Here is a 26,162-nt window from a genome sequence, read left to right as displayed (position 1 = left end):
GCACTCCCCCTGAAGGAGCAGGTTCATAGCTCGGGGGTTCTCCTAGGACCATCTCTGTCACTTGAGGCTCAGGTAGCCTCGGTGGCACGGAGTGCCTTCTACCATCTTTGGTTGGTGGCCCAGCTATGCCCCTATCTGGACAGGGATAACCTGGCTTCAGTTGTCCATGCTCTGGTAGCCTCCAAGTTAGATTACTGCAATGCGCTCTACGTGGGGCTGCCTTTGAAGACGGTTCGTAAGCTGCAGCTTGTGCAAAATGCAGCGGCCAGATTGGTTACAGGGACCAAACGGTTCGAATATATAAAACCGATTCTGGTCTGCTTGCATTGGCTGCCTGTATGTTTCCAAGCTCGATTCAAGGTGCTGGTTTTAAATTGCTTTTTAAAAATGTGTTTTTAAATTTGTATATTTGTTTTTAATGTTTTTAATTGTAAACCCCCAAGAGAGCTTCAGCTATGGGGCAGTATACAAATGCAATTAATAAATAAAATAAATATAAATCAAATAATAATACTAATAAGATATTGCTAGCTAGTCTAATTTGCTTAGTGACATACTCCAGGTTTTTTTTAATAGCTCCTTCAAAATTAAAAAGATTGCAACAGTTTTTCCACAATGTTGAAAATTTCCTGCATTTTTCAAATGTGTATTGCTGAACACCTGAGAAATCTTATTGTTTCTAACGCATAATGTACCTGGATGCAGAAGCTTCTTGGAGGAACTGTCTAATTCTGCTGAAGTTCAAACTGAAAAATATTCTCCAACTGGAATGCTAAATACATGGGCCCCATCATCACAGCAAGCAATGATAACATGGTTAACAGCATGCATTACACTTGTATTTCAAGAACTTTTAAAAAATCCAGAACATCAACTTGATATTGTCTTATATTTTAAAAGATAATGCACTTTGAAAATGTAACACTTTTAACAGCCCTTTATTAGCTGATGAATTATAGAATGGTGGCATTGGAAGGGGCCTATAAGGTCACAGAGTCCAACCCACTGCTCATTGCAGGAGTCCAACTTAAAGCATACCTCAGATGGCTGTCCAGCTGTCTCTTGAATGCCTCCATGTCCTGCACTCTGGGTTAATCAAGAAGAGATCCTGGCCCTCCTCTGTGTGACAACCTTTCAACCTTGAAGAGTGCTATCATATCTCCCCTCAGTCTTCTCTTCTCAAGGCTAAACATGCCCAGTTCTCTCAGTCTCTCCTCATAGGGCTTTCTTTCCAGTCCCCTGATCATCCTCTCCTCTGAACCTGTTCCAATTTGTCTGCATCCTTCTTAGTGTGGTGTCCACAACTGGATGCAGTACTCAAGATGATGCCTAACCAGTGCCAAATAAAGGGGAACTTGTACCTCATGCAGTTTGGAAACTATACTTCTGTTAATGCAGCCTAAAATAGCATTTGCCTTTTTTGCAGCCACATCACACTGTTGGCTCATATTCAGCTTGTGATCAATAGCAATTCCAAGATCCTTCTCATATGTAGTATTGCTGAGCTAAGAACCCCCCCATCTTATAACTGTGCACTTGGTTTCTTTTTCCTAGGTGTAGAACTTGCACTTATCTCTGTTAAATTTCATTCTGTTGGTTTCAGCCCAATGCTCCACCCTACCAAGAACCCTTTGAATTTTTTTTCTGTCTTCCAGGGTATTAGCTGTCTCACCCAATTTTGTATCATCTGCAAATTTGATAACCATTCCCTACACCTCCTCGTCCAAGCGATTAAGAAAAGTGTTGAAAAGCACTGGGCCCAGGACTGAGCCCTGCGGTACCCTGTTCAGTACCTTTCCCCAGTTTGAGAAGGAACCATTGATAAGTACTGTTTGAGTATGATTCTGTAGCCAGATGTGGATCCACCTGATAGTTGTTCCATCCAGCCCACATGTAGCTGGCTTGCTAAACAGAATATCATGGGGCACATTGTCAAAAGCTTTGCTGAAGTCAAGATATATTATGTCCATCCACAGCATTTCCACAGTCTATCAGGGAGGTTACCCGATCAAAAAATGAGATAAGATTAGTCTGGCATGTTGGGTTCTAGTTATCACTGCATTGTTTTCAATGTGCTTTTAGACTGAGTACTTCATAATTAGCTCCAGAATTTTCCCAGGGATTGATGTCAGGCTGTTCCTTCCTCCACTTTCTGTAAGAGAAAGTTAACTCCAACACAAGGCAGGGATTTCTTCTAGGGGCCTTGCTTGGTAGAATTTGTCTCCTAACAGATATTGAGGTAATTGAAATCCCCTATTACCACTACATCATGCCTCCTCAAAACATTGGCAATTTTGGTTTTCAGTCAGTTCAGGAAATAACTGAAATAAATGTTCCAGTCTGTAGAACTGTGTTTATTCAAAATGCTCTAAAAACTGTGGAAGCTTGCTGTCAGTGCCACGTTAATTGCCACTGCATTTTTTAAAAAAACTAGCCTACTTTTTAAACATAAGAGGGCCTGGCAGAGAAGGGGCCGATTAGGCAGAGCTTGGAAAAGTTACTTTTTTGAACTACAACTCCCATCAGCCCAATCCAGTGGCCATGCTGGCTAGGGCTGATGGGAGTTGCAGTTTAAAAAAAGTAACTTTTCCAAGCTCTGAGATTAGGGTAGCAAAACTATTTATGGCTGCCTCCTCCACTAGCCTACTTAGTTTCTATGTTGGATGCATAGTAGGTGTTTGGGGCCTCTGTGTGTCCAGCATAGAAATGCAGCAGGCTGGCACCAGAGGATGGATCACCCAGTCCCTCGGCTGCCATCTCACTTTGGGTAGTCCAAATCCAAATCTTTATTAATACGGTCAAAGACCAGCAGTAAAACAATATCCAATAATACATACATTTAACTAAAATGAACAAAATTTTGTTCGATTTAAGATATTTTAAAACTATCAAATTATAAAACACCATGTGGGACCAGCAAGGTGCGTTGCTTTATTACTGCAGCACAATATTTTGCAACTGGGAATGTAACAGAAGGGTCCACATCTGCTAAAAGGTATTTTGTATATAATGCAGAGTCTCGGCCTGGGATTCGTTGGAGAAGAGGAGTAATAAATCGCTGTCTTAACTCATTGTAAAACTCACAATTTAACAGGACATGGTCGATGTTTTCTAAAGAGCCACTGCCACATGGGCAGACACGCTCTAGGAGTGGTATTTTTTGATATCTACCGTTTAATAAGGTAGAGGGTAGAACATTGTATTTGGCCTTCGTGAATGCTTTTCTTATTCTATAGTCCACTAAGATCCTCAAGTGATTCGCAGGTATATAGGGCGAGCTACGTGGTTCCCCAATTGTATTAATATGTCTAAAAGAGCGTTGATTTTGTATTTCCGTATCCAAAATTCTTTTGGTAATTAATAAATTAGCTTGTTGGAATCCCATAGAAAGGAGAAAGGGCGGGGATAGGCCTAAAGATGTAAGTTTTAGTACTAGGGAATTTCTCCACTCCGAATGGAAGGAGTCAGTAAGTACTAAAGGAGCCAATCCCACCGGAAAAAACACTAATTTTAACCAAAATTTTAATTTAAGGATCCATATACGTGAATCCAGTGTTGGAAGACCAGCTTCCAGGCGTAAGATGTTATTTGATACACAGGACGGAACTCCTAAAATGGACCTAAGAAATTTTGTTTGTACTATTTCTAATAAGGAAAAGTTTGTACATGCGCTAGCCTGGGTACCATATAGTAGTTGTGCGACAATTTTGGAGGTAAATACTTTTAAGACTGATGGAATATGTTGGTCACCCTTAGTATAGTAGAAAGAAAGAAGGGCATTTACACTTCTTTGGGCAGTTATCCGCGCACATTTGGCCTGAGCTTGCCAGGTACCTGATGAGTGTAATATTATGCCAAGATATTTATAGATAGTTACTTGGTCTATAGCATTACCCTCCAGATTCCATCGGTGTTTTGTGCATTTTTTGGTAAAAACCATCACCTTGGTCTTTTCATAGTTGATTACCAATGCCTCAGTCTTACAGTGATTACTAAGAGCTGAAAGGAGACGCCGAAGACCGACTGGTGAAAGAGAAACTAACACAGCGTCATCAGCATATAACAATGTTGAAATTGGCCTATTTGAGAGCGTAGGATGGTGGGAAGGAATTTTTGCAAGGCTTTTAATTAAGGCATTCACATAAAAATTGAATAGCGTTGGAGCTAATATGCAGCCTTGTTTTACTCCATTTGTCGTTGGAATGTGCCCTGTTAAATTGCCAACACTATTATATCTGATGCGAACGTAAGTATTTGAATAAAGGGTACGTATAAGCAATAACAGTCTCTTATCAATATTTGCAGATTCTAATTTAGCCCACAGTTTGTCTCTGGGGATAAGGTCAAATGCAGATTTAAAATCTATGAAAGCTGCATATAACACCCCCCCCCCGGGCGCTTTGAGTATTTGTCTATTAGATGTTTTAGAACAAGTAGGTGGTCAAGTGTAGAACGATTTACCCTAAACCCAGCTTGTTCATCTTCGAGTATATTTTCCTGCTCAAGCCAGAATTGAAGTTTTGCTAGCAGATGTTTAGCATATAATTTGCTGATCACACTCAACAGACTTATGGGTCTGTAATTCGATGGATCAGCTCTATTTCCTCTCTTAAATATTGGAACAATAATAGCTAAACCCCAGTCTTCAGGGATGATGGTCGTCTGATCTATACTCGTAAAGAGTGTAGCTAATATAGGTGCCCACCACTTGGGATCAGTTTTGATCATTTCAGCCGTGATATTATCAGCACCGGGGGCTTTTCCTAATTTCAGGGAAGTAATTAGTGTGATCACTTCACTCTCAGTCACTGGGGGCCAGGTAGGAAGGTCTTTTAACGGTATTTCGACATTACTGGTCTTAGTCTGATCACTTACATAGATCTTTTGAAAGTGACTTTCCCATAGGTTTACTGAAATATGGGAGTCCAATTTTGATATTGAATTTGGCCATCCTCTAGCAACTAACTTCCAGAATAGTGTAGTGTTCTTAATCCTAGAGGCCATGATCAGCTTTTGCCAGTATGATTTCTGGATTTCTAACTTTTTCCGTTTAATTAGATTTTTATAACTCTGTTTTAATTCTCTATATTCCACCGGTATTTCTGTCAGATTTTGAAACCTATATTCTCTATATTTACAGATCAGAAGATTCTTATGGGCCTGGCACTCCTGGTCAAACCATTGTTTATGACAATTAGAACCTTTATTCCCTCTGGGAGTAGATTTCATGGTCAGATTTGTTTGGACCTCAGAAAGCATCTTCTGATAAGCTTGTATTGTAGGCTCTCCCTGTATTGCTGATAGTAATGTTTCTCTGAGCCGGACCATGGATGGAGAGTATATTATCTCTCTAAAGTGTTTTTCTACTTTAATTGTCCAACGTACCCTAGAGATGGACTCAACAGGTTCCCAGTTTAAAGTTGGGGTATTTACGGGGCGAATCTCTTGTGATCCCCATATAAGTGACAATATAAGGGGTAAATGGTCACTTTCTGTTCGGATATCAACAGAACAGGAAGCTACCATATTGAACCAGTCCCTATGAATAATAAAGTAGTCGATAGTGGATGATCCCGCGTTTGACAGATATGTATATTCACCAGACCAATCACCCTCAACAGTTCCATTTACCAGGGTAAAGTTCAGTCTATAAGTCATCTGTATAAGAGAAAAACCTGCATAATTTACTCCTTTATCTTTCGAGGAGCGGGAAGGAACTTTGTAATTCTCGTATGACATAGGGGGAATTTGACGGAAATGCTTATACAGTTTCTCATCACTACGGCCAGTTCTGGCGTTAAAATCGCCGGCTATTAATATTATGGCCTCTGGATGAGATGCTAATAGTTTAAGTATGTATTCCTCTAATAATTGGTATCTAGATTCAATTTGTTTCTTCTGTCTAATGGGGGGAAAGTAGACATTTATCAGTAACAGACTTGACTCCTTCGTTTTAAGAACTAGAGCCATGGCCAGTCCTGGCAAACATGGTAGATTTTTCAATTGTAGTCTTAGTTTGGTGGTAACCATTATACAGAGGCCGCCTTTAGGGCGACCTCCTTTATCGCTATGTGTTGCTGGCATGGTATAAGTCATAAATCCATCAATATCTATTGGATCTATAGCCCAGGTCTCTTGTAAATCACATCAAACTTTTTAAGATAAATCAAAAGGGATGGATCAGTAATTTTAGATTTTGCTCCCGCAATGTTCCAGGAAAGGAGGGAAAGATTTGTAGGGAGTTGAGTACTACTCCATCATGGTTTCAAAGACTGTAACGTTGCTGTTGGTGCCGTCATTAAGCTTTCTTCAACTGATTCCGTTAGTCTGTCTGATCCCGACAAGGAGGTTTCTGATGGAGACTTTCCTTCTAAGGGTTGGTTAGGATGTACGTCGTTTAAAGATTTGTTAGTAAGTAGCGATGTCAAGTTTTGCAATCTTTCAACTATGTCAAATTGCGCCTCACTTGAGAGATCTATATAAGCTTCCAACAGTCTTACTTCCTCCTCGATATATGGGCCACTTTCTTCCTCGGTCGCAGGTATTTGAGTCAATTTGGATCGTTGAGGCTCAGTTGTAAAGACGCTAAGATGAACTTGTTGGTCCGGATGTGTGGAAACATCCTGGCTCGAGTTTAACTCTGTGTGTTTTGCTAAATGCTTCACGTCAAAGTTTTCTGTCAGGTTTTTAGTTGGAATTTTTAGGCAAAGGGGTTGTGGCACTGCTACGTTCATAAAAAATCTCTTTATTTCAATGCCATGGTGCCATAGACTGAATTTATGTTGCAGCAGAAGATCTGCATGCTCCCAGGAGTCAAACTTCACCACTGCTCGCGCCATGTAGCTATTGTAGTATAGATATTCCACTGAAGATATATTTGCTGGTGAGAACCAGTTGGGCAAAACGCTGTTGAGTAGATGCAACAGATGAATTCTGCGCTCCCTTTGAGTTAGATATCCGGACGGTTTTGGGTAGTTTGTCAGTACTAATTTCCTACGGATAAGTTTTAATTGCCATTTTGAGGTGGGACTCTGCATCTTGACCTCCCTAGTATTGGAATAAGGGCACATACGTTTTAAAGTATTCTGATTATATTTAGGAGATTTTGAATCCTTTAGATGAGCAGACACCATTAGAATCTCGGGTTCAGCGGTTCCTTTAAGTTGGTCACTAGTTATGGACTGCTTTGGATGATTTACATGTTGTTTTCTTTTGGAGTCAGTGAGTGACTCTAGAATTTTAAAGAGTTTGGAGAAATTCATTTTAACATATTGACGAAATTTAGGGCGCTTGATGTTTTTACTCAATTTAGATGGTCTGGCCATTTTACCATGGCGTCTTCTTAAATTGGTCACCTGTTTTCCCTTGTCCTTTTGTTTAGCGTTTGCTTGGGACATTTGTTGCGGTTGAGCCATGTTAGATCGAGATAAAGGGTCAGAATGGAGGGGGAGTTTACTATACGCCTCCACAAGTGTAGTTAACAGCTTATTTGCCTCACAAATAAAGTTTTTGATGTGTTCAATGTCCTTAGTCAATGTAAAGAGCCAACAATCTAAGGGTAAATAGCTGGTTGTACTCAGTACACTTTTCCCCTCCAATAGTTTGGTGGGACTTGATGTAATAATCGGAGATTGTGCCATGAGGTGTAGGCTGTCAGAGCCAGCCCCAGGTGATCCCTTTTCCATATCCCTCAAATCTGTAGTTACCACCTGTAATTTGTTTGTTATCAAGGAGCTTGCCGAATTTTCTGCTTGCGCAATCTCCTGGGCCAAAGAGGGAGTTAAAAAAGCAGGACTTTCCAGTTGGATTGCTCCATTTAAATCCAGAGACCAATCCATAGGTGTATCCAAGAGAAGGCCCTTTACAGTCTCTTTCCTTGTATTGCTGCTTTCAACATTAGTCCAAGTTTTAGCAGACTCAGGGCCCTTTTCCTCCAAAGTAAGCTCTTGGCCTTTTTCTTTCATCGTACCAGATAAATTTGTCTGCTCTTTGGGAGAGAAATACTGGGTGATTTTCAACTGTTTGGGCTTTTTTTCTACTGTTGATAGTTCCAGAATATCAAGCCCCTGAGTCAGGTAATCTCTTCTCGTGTATACCATGTTAGAGTGTTTGGGTATCACCCCAGTCTAGAACTGAGTTTTTGGCCAATTCTAGTTAAAAAAGGTTTAACTTCTACTCACTTTCTGGTGTCTCCAAACCTTCTCAGAGCCGGAAATTTCCTTTATTTTCCTTTTCTGTTCGTCTGTTGGTTAAGTCCAGATTTTTATTTTCACAGTCTCATTATTTTCTAAAAGAGCAGCTATCTTTGTTTCTCCCAGACAGCCGGTTATAGGAAGCAAACAAACACCAAAGGAGATAACGGGAGGCAGACCTGCAGAATCTAAACGCCCAGCCAACAAAAACATCCCATAGAAAAAAGCAACAAAATGAGTGGGACAGAGATTATTCCCCTAGTTTAGTTTGGTTTAGCTTGATGTTTTATATCAGAGTTGAGAGCGACCAAACTTGCTGTTATCTGCCGGACGCCATCTTCGCTGCCACTCACTTTGGGTAGTATTCTACAAATGTGTTCTGTTAGCACAAAGCTTACCCCCGCTCCTCTCCCATATGTACCCTGCACCCAGGGCCAGCTCCAGGAATGCCTGAATGCATCAGCTTGACCTGGGCCCCGGCGTGTGTGTGCATGTGTGTGCGCATGCGCGCCCATGCCCCCCACCTGCCTGTCTGCTGTCTTTTACCATTGCCCTTAACAAAGATGGTGGCCATAGTTTCCCTAAGGGGATGACGCCTCCGCCGCCATCTTTGTTGATGGCACATGTGCATGCTACACGTGCGAATCTCTGCCATCAACTAAGATGGCAGCAGGGGCTTCAGTACCTTAGGGAAACCGCGGCCACCATCTTCGTTAAGGGCAATGGTAAAAAATAACAGACAGGTAAGTAGGGGTGTGGGGGGCATGGGGGGCCTGCGGATTGCAGAAGGGGAGCAGAGGGGTGGCTGAGGGGCCCCCTGTAGCTCCAGGGGCCATTGGGCCAGTGCCCCACCTGGCCGCCCTTTAGAACCAGCCCTGCCTGCACCCTCCCCAAATCTGCTCCGGAGATGCAGGAGGCACACATGGGGAGGGGATGGAGGAAAGTCCTAGGTGGGCTAGTGGTAATTCTTGTGCTGATAGGTCCTTGACTTAGTACTACATTGGATACAACCCTATGTTTTTATGCTAGAAGCATAGGAGGTTCACCTGCTGAATATCTAGCATAGAAACCAAGCAGGCTCAGAAAGTGCGGGTCATAGCTTTTGTGGAAAGACTTGCTTCCAAGCTTAGGTCAGTAATAGGGCTTTCCAGAAAAGATACCTTTATTGATATCTGGTACCCCTTTATAGTTTACATTAGCCAAGCAGAATATGGTCGGGCCTCACCAGCCCATTACATTAATATTTGGAATCCTTGACAGAAAGTGCTTCTAATACTTGGAATACTTAGGGAGCAGCACTAGCTGACCAGACCTATACACCCTATATTTGGAAACTTTCCATATTTGCCATCCAACACAAATTTACTCTTGATGTTTAGATATATCTTCCTTTCATTACTTTTATTGTTGTTAAACATTTCTTGTGAATATGGAAATAGGATCGCTCTATTTCTTTTTTTCCTACATGCCATTGCGAAGAGAGGAAGGGTTGGGGTGGGGGTTGTTGCTTCTTGGTTTTCCTTTCTGGGACAACCTGCATGTGGTTTCATGTATGGGTATATTTTTGTTCTCTCTTTTTGGTATTGCTGTGTGATGTGTCCTATTCTATCTATCTATCTATCTATCTATCTATCTATCTATCTATCTATCTATCTATCTATCTATCTATCTATCTATCTATCTATCTATCTATCTATCTATCTATCTATCTATCTATCTATCTATCTATCTATCTGTCTGTCTATCTGTCTATCTGTCTGTCTGTCTGTCTGTCTGTCTGTCTGTCTGTCTGTCTGTCTATCTGTCTATCTGTCTATCTGTCTAATCTATCTATCTTATCTATCTAGTCTATCTATCTGTCTATCTATCTGTCTATCTATCTATCTATCTATCTATCTATCTATCTATCTATCTATCTATCTATCTATCTATCTATCTATCTATCTATCTATCTATCCCTCCCTTTTACCCTACAATAGGGCACTCAGGGCAGCTACAATAAAATTCCACACATCTATAATAAAATACACCATAAAAACACAAACATTACAGTAAATTAAAATGCGTAAAATACAATAAAAATACATAAAATGCATTATGCATAACATACACACACATACATACATACATGTATATATGTGCATACACATATAAGGGAGTGAGAATAAAAGAACTTAAAAGATAAAAATAAAAGATTAAAAAAACTTAAAACAGTGTCAGGCTGACCCATCAGTCCCAACCAAACCCATCAGGGAGGGAGCAATGCGGGCTTCTTGGGGCAGGGAATTCCAAAGTCTGGGAGCCACAATTGAAAAGGCTCTCTCCTGCGTGCCTGTCTATCTTCTTTCATTCCAGGCACGCAGAGGAGACCAGAGGCAGATGATCTTAAATCCAGGGCAGGAACATATGGGCGTAAGCGGTCCCTCGGGTACATTGGTCCAAGGCTGTTTAGGGTTTTAAAGGTCAAAACCAGCACTTTGAATTGGGTTCAGAAACAAATCGGGAGACAGTGGAGTCAATAAAGCACAGGAGTAATATGCTACCTGCGCTGTGCTCCAGTTAACATTCTGGCTGCTGCATTTTGGACCAAGTGTAGTTTCTGAACCATTTTTAAAGGCACCCCCACGTAGAGTGCTTTACACTAATCAAGCCTCAATATCACCAATGCATGTGTCACTGTGGCCAAATCAGCTGCTTCCAGGAACGGACACAGCTGGTAGACCATTTTGAGATGGCCAAAAGCACTCCTGGCTACCGCAGCCATCTGATATTCCAGCAGCAGGGCAGGATCCAGAAGAACTCCCAAACTGTGGACCTGCTCTTTCGAGGGGAGTACAACCCCATCCACAACAGGTTGCAACCCTATCCCTGGGGCAGTTTTCCCCTTGGCCAGCAACACTTCCATCTTGTCTGGATTAAGTTTCAGTTTGTTAGCCCACATCCAGCCCTTCAGAGCCTCCAGGCATCAGTTTAGGGTGAGCACTCCCTCCCTGCCAACTACACTGCCTTAAGTGTTCACCAGATGATCTATATGTTGTATCAATGGTCCCATAATTTAAGATTCAATAAAAATATATTTTTTTAAAGAAACCAAGTGGGCTGGTGGTGAATGGAAAGAACACTCCTTCCCTTTGTCACCAGTCTTCTTGGTTCCTATGCTACATGCACAGGAGGGGGCTTACTCTTCTCTGTGGCCTGCATGGAAACATAGTGGGCTGCCAAAGGATGGATGGAGTGGTCCATGTCTCCCCTTGTCAGTCCACTTGCTTTCTACACTGTGCAGGGAGAGGCAAAGGGCCCTCGGCAATACCTAGCATAATTCAGGGTGCTGGTAGCGGAAGGATGGAACATTCCATTCAGCAGCCCACTCATTTGCCCGACTGAAATTCTTTGTTGCCTATGGCTATCATGTGAGTAGTTAAAAATAAGTCTGGCCTAGTGAACTAACCCAAGTCCAGAACAACAAACCAGACTTCCAGCAAATTTCTAGGAAAAAATAATCTTCCAAGTCTTAATTATTATTGAAATATAACCAACAGGGTCTCCCCATACCTAACATATAGCAAAAATGTACGTATGGCAGACAGAAGGCATCTGTAGTTTGCCATGTATGGTATGTCAGTTTAGCAGCCTCAGTACAAGTTCTAACAATACCTAAGAAGCTGTCAATTTTTAAAGGCTATTGGGTATTTCTTATATATTCATACTATTATTAGTATGATAATTTGTGACTGGTTTTCTGCCATTAAGCAATGAACATTTTGACTAAGGAATGTCAAAATCTCTAGTTAAGGAGAAAACTACAGATTCATATTCCCCCACCCCCATCCCAAAAATTATAACGAGCGCCTAGCTAAAACATAACGTCAGTGGGATAATCATTTAACAGTGTAGATATTACACACACACACAAAAAATCCTTTTGGGGTTCCAGCAAATTCCAGGGTAATTACAATAACCTAAAACAAGTTGCAGTAGCCTCATGATTCCATCTTTTTTGCAATCCCAGGCAGCTATCAAAATGAGGGCATTTAACAAGTGGGCTGCCATGCAAGGTTGGTGTTGCATGGTGGTGAGTCCCAAATGGTGTTAAAGGAGGAGCGGTACAGTGTTTATGGATTGTAGTACCCAGGACTGTGGAGTTGGAGTCGGAGTCGTGGAGTTGGAGTCGGGAGCAATTTTGGGTGGAGTCGGAGTCGGGAGCAATTTTGGGAGGAGTCGGAGTTGGAGTCGGTAGAAATGTACCGACTCCGACTTCCAAATAAATTTTGATTGACAAGAAGCAATTTTGGGTGGAGTCGGAGTCGGACAGTAGAAAAATAGAGGAGTCGGAGTCGGAGTTGAAGGTTTGGTGTACCTACTCCACAGCCCTGGTACCGCTCCAGGGTGGTTGTTTAACTGAGTCTGCAATTCTGTACCCACTTTGCTGCGAGTAAACCTCACTGAATTCAGTAGGGTTTCCTTCTGAGTAGATATGTATAGGATTGCACTGTGAAGATTTTACTCCCCAATTTATTTATTTATTTTTTAAAACCTCCTGGCACATAGAAAGCTGGATATGAGGAAACAGTGTTTTAGGCTAGCCTTATGCTAGATGTGCTAATTTTCTATGTGTAGGGATTATTTTGCTTAGGGAATTCAATTGAATCCCTTGTCTGCAGTCTGGAAATAGTTATAGCACATGATGAGCTATTGAACAGCTTAGATTTGTCATTCAAAGTGGCTGATTTTTCACTGAGGATAAAAGGGCTTAAAAATACATATGTTTAAAAGGTTGGCATGATCACTATTAAAGGATTCAACCTGGCCTGGGATGGAGATAGAAAATGAAGTTTATTAACCTAAGGGTTAAAGTTAAATTTAAGTAGTGAGTTAACTGGGAGTATTGATAACACTCTTCAAGTAATAAAATCGATCTCATTTAAAGTTTCAGTTCAGACCAGAGGGGTTTTCTTTTTTCTTTGAACTTGCTTTGTTCTCTTAAGCCAATGCTGGTCTTTTTCTAAACAGATTTTCTATAATTAGAGGCTAGGCAGGGGAAGATCATTAAATATTTCATCAACCATATGGTCACCCAACTGAGAAATTCAGAAGTCCCATTTAAACTCCATCTGTGCCAGTAACAGTTTACTAACAATGTCAAAGACTCCATGGATCAGCACCAAATGAAAACTAAATCTGAGCTGACATGGTGCCAGAGGTAGTTACTGGAGAGATCCTGTTCTTTGATGGGCAAACCTTGACCTGAGTTGGACATATGTAAGACTGGGCATAATATAGGAAACACAGATATATTTTGGTCTGAGCCAGACATATGTAAAATTAGGATACCTGTAGGAAATTTATCTGGGCTAAACTAGGAATGAAATACTTTTTTGGTACCAAAGATATAGGTGTGAAATCCATTTGCTAATCCCCTACCTGTATTTCTTTGAAGGCTGAGGCAAACCTGAGCGAGGGTATTTTGTGAAAAACATTATCCATCGTAAAACACTCCCTGCATTTCTGGTAATAGATTTGGGGATTTTAAGGGGGCAAAATCACTCAGAGCAAGGCTGGAAGTGTTGCCCTTACCCTGATTTCACTATGTGATGTTGTTGTGTAACCAAATCAGTAATCAGATGGTACTGATATAGTGCAGGCAGTTAATTGAGGTTAATGTTTCCTACCTTCACTCTAATTTGGCTTCATGATATCATGTACTAGCCAAAATGGCTAGCTAATGACATATCATCATATTGCCTAGGACTATGTGATTAATTAATGATTGAACAAATGCCTCAGGAAGAAGCCCACTTTAAAAAAGTGCCAAAACTGCAGGTCAGGAAAAGCACCTGTGAGCAGACAGCAAACACTATATGGAAAAGGTAAGCAAAAGGTATGCGTTTTGAATTTTTTGGCACACAATCCAAAAGCCCCTTTTTATTCTCTACGCTGTGTAAAAATTAAGTACAAACCTAATTCTGTAACCATTTTGATGATAAAACATATATGAGAATACTAGGGACTGCGCCCCTGCTTGCTCCACTCACCAACCCCATCACTTGCCCTCTTCCCACTCCATGCAACAACTAAGCTCTTTTTTCACCTTCCCAACCACATTTCTGAAGCCACTACTATTTTGCAGACTCGATTTGTACCCAATTTCACCTTCACCCCCATATCCATGCCTCCCCCTTCCCCTCCAAAGAGCTCAAGGTGGCATACAAGGTTCTCCTCCCTCTTCCTTTTATCCTCACAACAACCCTATGATGTAGGTTAGGCTATGACTAGCCCAAAATTACCCAGCAAGCTTCATGGCTGAGTGGGGATTTGAACCCTGGTGTCCAAGGGCATAGTCCAGTGCTCTAATCACTACACCACATCATCATCATCATCTTAGGGACCACCTGAACCCTTACATCCCAGCTTGATCACTGACATCATCTGCAGGAGCGGCTTTGGTCATCCCGAGTTGGCAAAGCTCATTTAACATCGACACAAAATGGAGCGTTCAGTGTCATTGGCCCAGTTCTCTGGAATGCTCTGCCAACAGAGATTCAGCAGGCACCTTCTGTTTTGACTTTCAAAAGCCTGCTGAAAACATTTCTGTTCTGCCAGGCTAATGCCGGCAAGAAGATGTATTTTTGCAATAGTTGGTTTTTACTGTAGTTTTAAAAAACTTGTAAACCACTTTGCTGTTTTAAATGTAATAGTGGTATGCAAATAAATTTATTATCATTATCATTATTTACTTGCACCCTCCCATCAGAAGATCCCAGGGCAGGTCACAACAATACAAAATACAATTTTAAAAGCAGTTTAAAACACATTATTATGGTCATCTGGAAAAGTTAATCAGGTGTACAAGTTTAACTGCCAAAGAAATACCTCGATTTCCTTGATTATGTTCTCCTGGTTAAGGTTAGTTGGTTTATTGTTGATTATACAACTCTGGGTCCAGCTATACCTAACCGCAAAATCAGCATTTCCATATTCAGTTTGTGGCCTCGGGATCCATACATATCCCGTTTGTGGTTGGATTATTGTGAAAACCTGATTATCAAGCGTCCATATGTGTGGGCTTTTTTCTTTTTTTTTTGGTTTTTCATTGGACATTCCCCTGAGTCCACCCCTTTTCAGTGACTGGTTCATAACAGTCACTAGATTTTTGCATGCTTTTTCTGAAGAGAGCAGAAACGTATATCTTTTCTTTAATTCCCACGCATGCACAGGTTTGTGGATGTGCAAAAGGGCAATGTTAGTGCCCCCCCAAGAGCGAGCAAAATAAATGCCTGGCTTGTTACATGTAACATAGTGCACACTAAGGATGGGAGCTGCTGGTTACTCCAGATTCCACATTTTTAAAGTTTCAGGCTCTGAGGAAAAGAACACAACTTATAGTTTCTGTGTGGGTGCATGCACAGAGAGAGAGAGAGAGAGAGAGAGAGAGAGAGAGAGATCTGGCTGCCTGGAGAGAAGCTGATTAGTCTGCCCTCGTACTGTGGCTGGTGTTACAGCCCCCAGGCAGCAGCTCTCACCGCATCCTGGGGTCAAAAGAGATGACTATTTCCATACCCTCCCCCCACCAGCTCCCTGCCCCTCCCTACCATGGGTGCAGGTGGCACAGGGGCTTCTGCATGGGGGCCATCCCCCACTCCCAGCACAACTGTCAACCAGGGCGGACTATCCTCAGTGCACCCCGATCATGTAGTGCTGCAGGGAGCAGAGGTGCCATGATGGGCGCCTGGTGCTGTGGCAGTGTTGGCCACCCATCTGGCCCATCTTGAAACATGGACCTCGCCTTTCCCCCCTTCCCCCTATCAGCCCAAGGAAGCTCAGTTAAAAACCTCCTCTAAACTCTGTGTCTTCAATGAATTGTTTGTGTAATATCACAAAATAGCTTTTGTGGAAATTTAATTCATGAAACATTTGATTTTACATTTGAAACAAAAGACAGTGATGATTTCCTAAATGCAATACCATACCAACCACAGCAAGATTCCCAAGGGTAACATAGAAAACTGAGCATCCAGCAACCAGTCATGATTCCTAACCAAAATCCAAAACTAAAAGAACCTGGCAGCCAGTCAGCCTAGGTCACAGAGATCACACAGCACAACCTGACACAGAGTTGCAGTTAGTGCAGAATGCTTCAGCACAATTGCTGACATGAGTGAGACCCTATCAGTGCATAATACCTCTGCTCTGAAATCTGCACTGGTTGCTGATTAGCTACCAGGCCAAGTTCAGCATGTGCTTTCCATGTTACAGGTGCCACATAGTACTTGTTCTGCTCTTGTAAGAAATCAATCCTCGGCACCACCTACACTTTGGAACTCCCTGCCTATTGGCATTAGGCAGGCACTTTCATTGTACTCATTTTGGCACCTACTAAAAATATTTTTGTTTAAGCAACCCTGCTGAGGCATGTAGAAGCTATTATGGTTTTTTTCTGTTTTTAAATCATTGTTGGTTTGATTATTTTGAATGTTTTTAATGCCTATCTTTAACTGTTTTTGCCAATAATTTTATTGTTTTAATTCCTTCTGTAAACTGCATTAAGGTTTTACACAATAAAGTGGTATATAAATGTCGTAAGTAAAATACATAGATAAATTTCAGAGTCACTGTGGCCCTTTGGTCTCTTTCCTCTTTTAGGAACAAAGGAATCTGCTGAATACCAACTCACACCATTTGGTACTATCTAGCTCAGTACTGATGACATGGACTAGCAATTGGTTCTTCTGAATTCCAGGCAATAGTCTTTTCCAGAGATTGAATTTTGGACCTTTACATGCAAAGCATATGTCCTACCACTGAGCTACAGCCCTTCCCCTGTTTTAAAAAAGTATCTTTTAAAATTGTTATTTTCAGTTCATCAATGAATGAACAGCATACCTAGGGCAGATCCACACCATGCATTTAAAGCAATTCAACATATATTTAAAGCACATAAATCCCACCACAGAATCATGGGAACCGTAGTTTGTTGAGGGTGGTGGGAACAATTAACTGTGAGGAGGAAACTACACTTCCCAGGATTCTTTGTGGAAAATAATATGCTTTAAATGCAAGTTGGATGTGCTTTACATGTATTATGTGGATCTGCATTACTTCATAAACTTTGTCTGCATATAAATCATTTTAATTATTTTTTAAATGGAAATAGCTACAAAGTTTACTGGATGACCATGGGCACCATCTCTCAGCCTAATCAGCCTCTCAGGGTGAAATCAGAGGGGGACTATGACCACCCCAAGGCAGAAGGGCACATGTAAAATGTCAAGGAAATAATAATGTACAACCATAGTGTGAAATCAGATACATATTGAGACATAGTATGAAGAAAGATATTTATTATTTACACAACCCGTAGATATTTGTAGTGCAATCCTATGCATATTTACTCAGAAGCAAGTCCCAACGAGTTCAGTGCAGCTTACTCAAACAGGAAAGTGTGCACAGGACTGCAACCTCAAATGATAAGGAACTTCACTCACCCAACCCAAAATTCAAAATCATGCCACTTTAAGCTCATTTGCAACTGTTTTATACTTGTTTTATGGTTATTGGATTTTAAATAGATTTATTTCTTGTGAGCGGCTTTCATTTTCAAATCTACTCACAGAGTTGTTGGAAAGATTCCATATACACACACACTGGAGATGTAAAAATACATACACCCCATATAATAGTTTATTGTCAAAACCAGTTGGTAACTGCAGAACATTTGTTTAAAATAAATCAGTATTAGTTTCATGCCAAATAAAAGCAGTGACACCTAAGAAAGCCCAGCCTAATTGCAAAAAAAAAAGGACTGATGGGAGAGAGAAAGATTTACAACACAATCATTTGCTATGTTCATTCAAAAGTTCCATTGATTTACAGCACAATCCTAACCATGTCTACTCAAAGTAAGTCCTACTGAATTCAATGGGGTTTACTTTCAGGTATGTGGGACTAGCATTGCAGCTTTACTTCCAGCAAAGTGAGTATAGGATTAAAGGTTCATATTGGGAAGGTTTTCAAAACAGGCTATGAATTAGACAAATAAACTGCCCTCTTCAACAGCCCAGGAAAATTTAAATTTGTTTGACTCCTTATAATCAGAAAAGAATAATGCATTGCAATGCCATAAGCTGCAGCATGTACATTTTCAAATTTCTGTTCAAGATATAATCTATAATATGCTATTTTCTTCAAGTAATTTAAAATAAACCTGCATGTATACTTTTATTATAAACACTGCTGAAATTATTTTTTTCTAATTTCTGTTCAAGATAAAATGTATAACGTGCTATTTTTGCAAGTATTTTTTTAAAAGAATTGCATGTACATTTTTATTATAATTGTAACGGAAATTGTTTACTTTGCAATGCCTATCAAGATACGGCTGTGATCTTGAGTTCTAGATTTCCTGCTATTATTGTAGAGAGAAATGCAATCTTGCTGTTGGTGAAAGTTATACAATCACTCAACTTCTGATGTGCAGAGAAGCAGGAAAAGGAAACTTCTTTTCAGGATTGGCAATGGGTTCTAGCTATTGCCAGGAGGCTAGCAAATCTCTCGACAATCGCAGCCCTGACTTCACTTATTGGCTAAAAACCTGAAAGGGCAGAATTAGAGCAGCCAACTGCTAACAGTATTTTTTTAGGGGGGGGGCTGACATTTTGACGTATATCTCTTGAACCACACCACCTAGAAACTTAATTTTTTTTTAAAAAAAAGAAAAAAAAAAGAAAGCTAAGAGTCCAGAGATTGGGGTGACTCACCCAGAGACCCGGACAAGGCCTCCAAAAACCGGGGTCTCCAGGTGGAAACCGGAGACCTGGCAACCCTAGTTCTAAACAAGGCCAGCCAGATGTCTCTTAAAAGCTCGTAAGCAGGAAAGGAAAGCATCAGCTCTACATTTTTGTAAATCCCCAACAGGGATGAAAGGATCTCTCAGTTTCAGTTCTCTCAGTTTCTCATTTTCGCAATCTGAAATTCAGTACTCCACAATTCTGCAGCAATTTGTGATTTGTAATTATTTGTTTATTTATTTAAAAAAGCAATCCTCATGAAAATTCTTCAGCATTTTAGTCCAAATTTCTCCTAATAAAGGAATTTTGTATGCAGTTTTAACTAATGTCCATATTTTTGCAAGCAATTTCTTGTAATACAATACATTTTTGTATGTAATTTTTGCTATTATATTCATTTTTATGTAGACTTCCTCCTGCTATATGAATTTTTGTAAACATTAGTGGGAGAACTGCATTGCAAAGTTCAGGTAAGTGCGAATTTCAAAGAATAGCTGTGTTTTGGTTCTCATATTGTTTGGGAAAGTGTGGATTGGATAGAGTAGGCTTTAAATGCAAACTGAATTGAATTTCTCCCCCATCCCTTACTTCTGATGGACATTTGTATAGGACTGTATTTTCTATTTTCATGAAACTGTCTAATGTTTTTTTAAAAAAGGTGTCTCTGCTAATGGTTATAACTACTAGGAAATTAATTCTAAAAGATAATTTTCTCAACAACGATGTCAGTCCTGGAAAATGGAATCCTAGCTATCTAGCAAAGCTGGAAGTGGGTGCAAATAAAATTGTTCCATGTCCACTCCTAGGTTCAAGATACATTAGTCATTAGCCCCTACTCTTTCTTATCCTCCCCCCTTGATAATAACAGGTACACACCTAATTATCAGGATGCAAACAAAAACTTCAAGACAAATGCTGTATTAGAACAGAAACAGGGCATATTCCCCCGAGTATTGTAGCAGGTCATCTGCCTATGTGATGTGGAGTAGCAAAAGGATAATGTTCATCATTCTATGCCTCCAATTACACATCTTCCACCCCATTACAGAGGCTCTCAAGAGGGATCTTGCATGAAGGTATAGAGGCAGGGCTAGGGCTGGAAAATATAGTGGTGAGTGTTACCATGGGATAATCACACTCATGGGTATAAGATGAACAAGTGCATCTTAAGCTTTGTAACACCATAAAGTGTTATAATCTGCTGTCACATTGTAATTTTTAATGAAAAGTAAGACACAGCAAACATCTGTGAGAAAATGCATAGTAACTAGTGAGATGTCTGCCAGAGCATAGGAATGTATGTGTACAGAACAGCTAGAGATGGATAAGTCCTTGTATAAATAACAGAGTTTTCCTTTGCCTTTTCTTTCCTTGGGAAAATGTGTACTGGTTCTCTAGTCCTCCTGCACTTACTATTAGTTGTATTTCCAGAAAGTAGCTCTGTTGGTTTTTATTCACTCTGCATGCCCACATTTGATTTTGACCCTTTGCTTAAAGGCCTAAGAATTGCCTTTTTTTTTTTTTTACTTCTCCTTGGTGTCAGATGTGTGGATAATTGCTAGTCATGACTAAGAAGAGGAGGGCAAGGATTAGGATAACTGTTGCTAATGTCACAAATGCCTCTCTAAAGGGAAAAATGGCGTTGCTTAGTCAGGGCACCCCCATATTCCATTTTTGCATGTGGCTAGTTTGCATGCTATTTTTGATCCTAGCTGATATGCAATAAGCTGAGCAGCATGCTATTTCACCAGCACTCCCCATTCAAAATAGCAAGCAGGGTTGCTATCATGCATAGCTCTGGGCTGTTATTTATTAACATAGCTGACATGTACAGATCTATTCTGCATCTCTCCCCATTCTCAGGGCACGCCCTCCCCAGTGCCCCCAAGTGGTCCTGATAGATTTGAACAACTTACTTCTTACAAACACTTCAGGAAGTAGTCCTGCCCATGCTGTTGGTAAGAAAAGGTATTGCACGGCATCTTCCTCATGCTGTTCCTCACTTCCTTTTTTTAAAAAAAGCAGGAATCAGGTTGCCAAGAAAAGCCCACAGCACAGAATCAACTCTAAAAAAAGAGAAAGTGCCTGAACAGTAGAAAATGTGGAGTTGCTTCACTTGTGTTTGCCTCTGGACAGGACAGAAGTTGCCGTATAAGCTTGGCATCAATGAACAACTTTCATCCCCAAACATGAAATGGATGAACAATTGACAGAATCCTGTGTGAAAGTGCTTGGCCTACAACTATCACACCCAAGCAGAGCTTGGAAAAGTTACTTTTTTGAACTACAACTCCCATCAGCCCAATCCAGTGACCATGCTGGCTGGGGCTGATGGGAGTTGTAGTTCAAAAAAGTAACTTTTCCAAGCTCTGCACCCAAGGCTTGAGTAGCGAACTTAAAGAGCTTTTCAGAACTTTTCAAAAGACTTATTTTCCTTTGCAATTTACTTATGATAAATGTTGCTAAATTTGAGTTATTAGAAAACTCAGTTCTCAGGTCTTGTAAGTAGAATGTGCAAACAAACTCAGACAACAACCCACTCATCTGCAAACAGAACAGAATGGTAAAGATTTGAATCTGTTACTCATAGACTGTTGCACTCTCCAAAAAGCATTAATGTTGTATTAATTTAGGGATATGAGCTGCATGAAAACAAGTTTTAAAATATCTAACCAGCTGTGCTTGTATGTGTGTGAGAGACATTAATTACACACTAAGAGTGAACAGGGAGCAGGTATTGACCGTAGGGGAAGGAGCCCAAGACTCTGTTTTTTTGGATTTTCACATGTTGGCAGGAGTGATAAGATAGCTGACAGAGAATACCACAACAAAGCTTAGCTATATGTTTGTTTGTTTTTTTAAAAAAACTCTAAGTATGTGGAACCTCTGGCACTGGGTGGCCAAACAGAGACCCGAAGGGTGTTGCAATTCATCTCTGGGCTTAGAGCATTCACCTCTGTCTTTCCCCTAGACTCATGATATCCACCATAAATATTCACTAATAGTAAAATAAATATGGAATACAATGTGTACAAGTGATTGTTTCACATGTGGAAACATAAATCAGGTGACACTTTAATTGTGAACAGGATACTGACAGCTCATTCCTACTGATAAGTCAACTCCAATGTATTCAATAGGGATTACTCCCAAGGAAGTAAGTGTGTATAGGATTACATTGCAATTGGTGGAACTTTGCATATCTCAAGATGAATTTCTGGGCATTTCAGAACGAGTAAGCCCTAAGGTGATATTTTTAAATTTTATTTTTTAATCAAATATTAACCTGACTTAAGCTCTCTTTTAAAGGTTACATTTGCATTTACAAAGATTCTCCAAACTATTTAACTACAATGAATTTTAACAAGGCAGCTTCCTTCCTAGGTGCCTACGTTTTTTTAAATTTTATGAAGCTAAAGCTCTTCTGGCTGAGTTTTGAAGCTCTTAAGATGAAAGACGGGATGCCTGCACACTTTATAAGAAGAGAGAAAGAAGAAGAAATAGAAAAAGAAGAAAGGAAAATAATCAATTTGGTATCAAATTTATTCCAAAGCTGAAAAGTGCATTTTTTTTCTTATTGTGAAGGAAGACATGCAGGGAGGTCAAAGGTCAAGCAAAGAGGAGACGGTATTGTGTAGGAACTGTCACGCATCACCACTTATTTTGACATGCATAGGGCCGTTTGTTGTCTGTCGAACATGCAAATTAAGTGCCTGCTGTCATAGCTAGCCGATATCTGAAAGTGGAAAATGAGACCACCTGTAACCAGTGAATGGAGTGATGGACAAGCATTCAGCGCTCGTCATTTCCAACGCCATTCACACCACCTCCGAATTGCATATGACATGTAAAAATCTTTTCTTAATATTCACAACCGGGAAGTTTGGGGAATTATGGAGGCTTCAACTGCTGCATCTAATGGGTTCTCCAAGCAGACAGCTGTGACTGCGAGCTGGCTTAATAATTAGGTGTCCAGGAAGATTTTATGCTATGAATCAGTTAAAAGGGAGAAAAGGGAAAGGAAAAGAAAATAATGGCAAGCAAAACTCACCGGAATGGAAATAATATTAACCCTTCAAATATCTGCTCAAACATTCAGCTTTGGAAAAATAAAAATAAAAATATAGTGGATTTATAAGAAGTTGCATTCCATTGCACAGTAAATCTGTAATAAATGTGATGTTTCCTGGAGATGTTGCTATTGTAATACCCATTGTAATTGATTCCTCATGGAAAACTGGGAAACATATGGAATTGACCTTTTTTAAAAAATGTTTTGGAATGTTCAGAGACATTTCTTAGTATACCTGAGTGAAGAGGTTATGAATTTTAAAAATGAAGATTTGCTTTTTTTTCACCATATCCTTGCACTACAGCTGAAGCATATGCAAATCCCCAATAGCGTATTCACAACTGGCTGGCTGTCATTGTTATTGGGGGGTTCTATATGCACTAAATACTCAGAAGCCCAATTTTAGATTTTGGGGAAGGGATGCCAAGAGATTTCAGTGAGGAGGGGAAAGTTTTGAAGGAAGCCTCAAAGCTCTGCTGTTGGATATATTTAAGATTAAATCACAAAAATGGCAGTTTTTAAATGAACATTTGTTGCTGTTACTGTTACTTTTGATCCTTTCTAATAATGAGAGAGAGATGACTTCTGGCAGAATGGTGATCTGAAACAGATAGTGTTGCCAAGTCTGCATCACCCTCTGTTCCTCTCCCCTTAATAGTGACTTAATCTGATGACATAAGCAAGTGATAACACATCTCTGTGCTATGGAAAGCTTCACCTGGTGATCTCTGCAGAATAAGCTTATGTTGGAGCAGGCTATTTTTTTCCTCATCAGCTGTAAATCCTAGAAACAAGGAGGGCCCCATTGCATTAACTAATCCTGACAGTATTGTTCTTGCAGGCAATCAAAATTTTAGCAGTGTTTTGCACATCTTCTGCTTCCTCATTTCAAACTCCTTACTAAAATTACAGCAGTCAGTTCAAACATGCTGCCCTTTAATTGGCCCTTACTAGATTAATGCTAGCAAATAGAAGGGAACCCCCATTCCATCATAAAAAATCCAAACATTCCAGTGTACCATTTTTGTTTTTTCCTTGTGATATGGAAGGCATTTTCATTAATTCAGTCTGCAGCACAACAGCACACAGACACGCTGCAGCGTATAACCGACATTCAGATTGATTATTCACCTCACCGAAGATGAATCACAACTTAACAATAGGATATTATTTATGAAGGCTTCCAAGCAAACTTAAGGGTTTGTGCTTAGGTCTTACTTAAACAAGCATAGCACCTGCTATTCTTGACCCCTGTGGTGTGAAGGTAGCACCTTAGAAATGATCAAATATACTGACTGGATATTAGCCAAGTGCTTCTAAAACCAGACTAGCTGGTTTATAATCCTTGAAACTGTGCTTCTTTCCATTTCTTCACGACACACTGCTTTTTATACAACATTTCCAGGTGGATGTTCACAAATCTGGCCAATCTGATAGGTAGGTGGTAAATGAAAACTAAGCTGCGCCCCCCCCCCAAAAAAAATCCAGCCAACTCCACCCTCTATCTGGTTGAGTATTGGAAGATAATTAGGAATAATTTTTAGCATTTCCATATGTAACTAACTATAATTATGTTCATTAAATGCCCTGTCCCCACCCCCACCCCTACCCCTCAATGTCCAGCTCTCAGTCATCATTTTGGTCACTAAGTGTGGCTATGGAATCTTAATGAAGTCAGCTAGGAATATGGCAATCAAATATGGAGAATTCATTGCACACGAATGAACGCTGAGACAGACATTACTTGGACTCTTACGTTTAGTACGGCAATACAAGATAAGTACTAATTCCTTTCCTTGAGTCATGCATGTACGCAACATCAATGACATGATAGGACAATATCACAATGATAACACAGTTAAAGTGAGATAAGATGAAAGTCTGGGTGTTAGAGACAGAGATGGAGAAATAACTGAGAAGAGAGTAGAAGAGAAAGTTGTGCCTCTAGTACAGCATAGTGTGTTATACACATACATACCCCAAAACAAACTCTCCCAATTTAGTATTTCCTAACAAATTCTTATTACACTCTTTTGATTACCCAGAAGAATACAGGCACATCAACACTATTTGTACTAATCCCCCTCCCTATATCAGGGGTCAGCTATTGACTTTTCAAATGCAGTACATACCAAGATCCCCTGGCATTTCCTATGTTGTCTATCAAATATGCAAATTTAGTGCACTCCATGCAATGCACTTTGGCATAATTCTGTATCTTGAAGCTCTATAGCACAAGAACCCTTCACTTACATACTGAATGCCCCACCCCATCCATCTTGGAATGCAGCCAGTTAAAATGTATTAACTTGGAGAACCTCCACCAATCTGGGGCAGATCTTAGAAATCCACTCACTCACTCTCCCAACTGTACCCCAGTTTGGACCTCACTAAATTATCCAAAAGAAGACTAACAAACTATCAGAGCAGATGATGCTACTAGGGATGAGGTTTCTTGAAATGAACAGTATTAAAATCAAACAGTCCTGAAAACTCATTAGCCCTGCTCAGATGTTCAGAATCAGTTTCTGATCAATTCCTGATCATGTGGAAGATTTTAAGGGCATTCACCAGAACGTGCTTAGAATCCCCCTTAAGGTCTGCATGCTGATCATGGGAAAGTCTGAAGTGGGGGCAGTGCATGCAGGAGCATTAGAGGCAGAACCTGGCTATGCACTCCTTCCCCAACTTTAAGCCCATATGCATTCTCTCTGAAGACTGAAGAGGGCTACTGTAAGGTTGTTACAGTTAGAATTCTCTATTATACAACAGAACTTAATAGGAAAGACTCTTTTCCATTCAAATTTATGTACAGCAAGGAAGTTAATGCTACTTAATAGAGAACAAAATGAACTTTAGGTTTATATATAAAAAACACCTCCTTATTAATGTTTATCATGTTGTATGAGTATTACTGATATGATTGATATATGCTAATAAATAAGAATACATATACTGAAGATATGTCATTAATATTCTTATCCAACCCTTCCTCCAAAGTGCTCAGGGCAACCTACAAGGTTTCGTCCCACTGTCATCCCCCCAAGGACCCTGCTACACTTGTGGTTAATCACAGGCCTGTTGCATAAGATGTTGCAAAGGCTTCCAATACTG

The 26,162-nt window shown here is 40.2% G+C and overlaps 1 long non-coding RNA gene across 3 annotated transcripts; it reads left to right on the top strand.

The window, feature by feature from the left end:
* The first annotated feature begins 7,946 nt into the window (after positions 1–7,946).
* Positions 7,947–25,925, top strand: LOC133389997 (uncharacterized). Of its 3 annotated transcripts, XR_009764299.1 has the most exons (5): positions 7,947–8,075; positions 13,939–14,059; positions 16,833–16,871; positions 19,385–19,446; positions 22,361–25,925. It is a non-coding gene; the product is annotated as an uncharacterized LOC133389997 (long non-coding RNA). The 3 variants fall into 3 exon arrangements; XR_009764272.1 differs by lacking the exon at positions 16,833–16,871; XR_009764290.1 differs by lacking the exon at positions 16,833–16,871 and having other exon boundaries at positions 13,939–14,070.
* Positions 25,926–26,162: the final 237 nt, after the last annotated feature.

This window comes from Rhineura floridana, chromosome 1 (assembly GCF_030035675.1).
Source record: "Rhineura floridana isolate rRhiFlo1 chromosome 1, rRhiFlo1.hap2, whole genome shotgun sequence".
Classification (NCBI taxonomy): domain Eukaryota; kingdom Metazoa; phylum Chordata; class Lepidosauria; order Squamata; family Rhineuridae; genus Rhineura; species Rhineura floridana.
This window is presented reverse-complemented; position numbering and strand designations above follow the sequence as displayed.